This window comes from Thunnus albacares, chromosome 10, assembly GCF_914725855.1.
Source record: "Thunnus albacares chromosome 10, fThuAlb1.1, whole genome shotgun sequence".
Taxonomy (NCBI): domain Eukaryota; kingdom Metazoa; phylum Chordata; class Actinopteri; order Scombriformes; family Scombridae; genus Thunnus; species Thunnus albacares.
In genome coordinates this window covers 1,490,729-1,493,766 of record NC_058115.1, presented here as the reverse complement: position 1 = coordinate 1,493,766, position 3,038 = coordinate 1,490,729, and the positions used below count along the sequence as shown (strand labels likewise).

The following is a 3,038-nucleotide window of genomic DNA, read 5'->3' as shown; positions in this document are numbered from 1 at the left end:
GTTGGTAGCACATTGCTCCCAGGCCACAGCGTGTTGCTCCCAGGCCACAGCTCATTGTTGCCCAGCCACATCATGCTGCTCCACGACCACAGCTTGTTGCTGCCCGACCTCAGCAAGTTGCTCCCCAGCCACAGCTTACTGAGCCTACCGGTGCTTAGTAAACACAGTTGGTAAAATAGAGTTGGTGGTTTCTGGGTAGGGTCAGGTTCAGGTGGTTGACTAATGCATATTTGCCTGAATTGGATGGTGCGGATTGGCTCTCACTGGGAGTGAGAGATTCTTTGCTAAAGACAGAGCAAAATACAATGTTAAAGATCTTTTGTGTAATTATGAGAAGAGTAAGCGAGGAAAAATCATGCTGCGAGCACACATGTGAGCACACAAGCACGTGAGTGAGAGCACCAGGATATTGAATGCAGCTCATTTGACAGCCACATATGTCATTAATGATTCCTATATATAAAACCTTTAAGTAACATATGGCTAATGTTAACTTGTTAGCAAGACACCTCCACATTTCACGGCAACTAAGTTAGCCATATATGACTTTAACGCTACGGATCCCTTCGTAATGTTGAACGGATTTCGCCAAAATTTTACTGCCATAGGGTTGTTAGGAATTTAATGTGGCGAATGTAAGCAAAGCTATTGTTTGCTACGCTACCATTTAATGACTGATTCAGTCAGTTTGTTGAGGCTTCTCGGACAGGAAAGGAAAACAGGCTGTCAATGGCTACATTGGCCATGTTAAATTACCATGTTAACATTCTTGAGTCGAGTTAATTTTAGACTTAACCTAGGTGGTCGATTAAAGTAGGGTGAGTGATCTTGATTTACCTTTACTATCTTTGGCTAAGCTAACGGCAAACCAGCGTGGTAGAGACGTAGGGAAGCATTACATTGTACACACTTGGGTGAGTAACATGTCTGCTCCCACCAGGCTTTTCTTTGAAGTTTTAGGGACAGAAAATGACAAAGTGTTTGCTGTCCTTGCAACTCTCACTCGGCACAGAAAGAGAAAAGTGGCAGTGATGTTTACTAACCCCAACCACTCTGTGTTTAGTTGTGTAAAATAACTGAACTAAAGTAAAATATCGCTTCAGCATCTCGTTTCATTCATTTCACTTGATATAAAATCAGTCCTTCTGTCTGTAATTCACAAGTATAATGTTATAGTCGCATGTCATTTTTACACCCCGCCAGGCTGTGTGGCTCTATAATAGCAGGTGTGTGTAGTAATGTGTGCAAGTTAAGAGGTGCACTTGTTACAAAGCTGTCTCCCTAATTGTACAAGTTAGCGATGTGTATGTGTGTGTTAGATTGACTTAAGGTGTACTGCTAATTCACATATACACTTTGTTTTAAATTCAGACACTTTCCTCCAACAAACATGAACCAAAACATAAAATAATGCACTTTGTTCTTGGGTCTGTGATGCCCAGTTAAAACTGAAAGGTCTGTTTGTTTGTCCAGCTCTGAACAGTGTATATGCACAGTGAAGTACATGGATAACTTTGTCCAGGAGAAGCCAACAGAATGAACCTTTCATGTTTTGACTCCCTCAGTTTAAAGGTAAGTTTAATTATGTCTCTTCCTCTCTATCCCTACCCACTTTCTTCCTCTCTGTTATTGGCTTTCTCTTAAAAACTGTGTTGAAATCCAGATGTTATGGGTGTCATTTTCCCTGCTATACTTTGTTTGCAAATTCTATGTGATTATGTGTGTGTGTGTGTGTGTGTGTGTGTGTGTGTGTGTCCACCCTATTAGGTTGAAAAAATATAAGGAACATCTCTTAGTTAATGCAGTGCAGTTTAACGGCAACACCGACTACGGTCCCCAAAATGACAAGATTAAAAGATTTGTCATATATTTGTATTTTTAATATGTGTATACTTTTTCTCAGTCCCTCTTTGTTGACATTAAGTTGAATGAAACTGTTTCAGCAAAAACTGAACATTACAACCCTCATGAATGAAGGATTTATTGTAATGTTTCTGTATCAGACTGCATCAGGTTTAGTGAGGTCTACCTAATAAACTGGCAACTGAAAGTAGTATTTTGACTATATCCACACCATGCATCTGAAAACTCAATTTATATGCTGAGATAAATTATGTCCCTTTTGTTTTTCAGAATCATAAATTCTTATACTAATGCACTATTGATGTGTCTTTTCCAGATTTCTCAAGCCAGAAGAAGCAGGGCAAGGAGCCTCTGTTCAACATTGCCTTGAGGTACAGTTTGGAATAACAATGCTGGTAGATTTAGTTTTCAATAAGGATGTTTATATATCATTAAATGATACAAAAAATAATCCAGCCAGATGCTGAAGGAGACTCCTGTCAGTGATTCTGTCATCCCTTGACTGCAGAAATTCACCCGTGGTTCACCTGTGAATAAACCTTGAAATGATCGCTGAATTGCAACTGTATTCTTGTCAAAAGCACCACGTCCACTATGAGCCAAGTTCTCCAAGTGACTTGGCTGACTTTAGATACTTTGCAAACTGAGGTAGGAGTGAGCCAATGGAAGAAAACCCAACCGGTGTAAAAGCATTGAGAGTCACAAGCTGTTAATCCCTTTGGACAGAGTGGCTGTGACAATGCCAAAATTGTGTTGTATAGCGCAGCAGTGAACTTTGTATAGGGTCAGTGTAGGGGAGGAGCTCTGTGTGTGGCCATTACAGAACAATGTGGACACAGCTTCCTTCATCACGAGTATGGATACTGACAAATTTTACTCGGATGATACACCTACCGGCTTCAGCACCAGCTGTGTGGCTGGGAGGACCCCGGTCAGACGGAGAGCATTTGCCTGGCAGCACTTCACCAAAAAGCACAGTGTGAGAGGCAGTTGCTCCAAGGGTGACGGCCACAATGAAGCTGCTTTTCAGCAGAGAAGTGAGTAACATTAAGTGCATCGAACTCCACTAAAATACCTGACAATGCAACATAATGATTTGTGATGGATCACTTTTTAACCAGTCATTTAAGTTGCATTTTTACTGAAAGAAGTTCACATTTACCTACAAAATATAT

The 3,038-nt window shown here is 40.7% G+C and overlaps 1 long non-coding RNA gene across 1 annotated transcript; it reads left to right on the top strand.

Annotated features, from left to right (window-relative positions):
• Positions 1–338: 338 nt before the first annotated feature.
• Positions 339–3,038, top strand: LOC122989876. Its single transcript, XR_006405196.1, has 3 exons — positions 339–914; positions 1,474–1,572; positions 2,180–3,038. It is a non-coding gene; the product is annotated as an uncharacterized LOC122989876 (long non-coding RNA).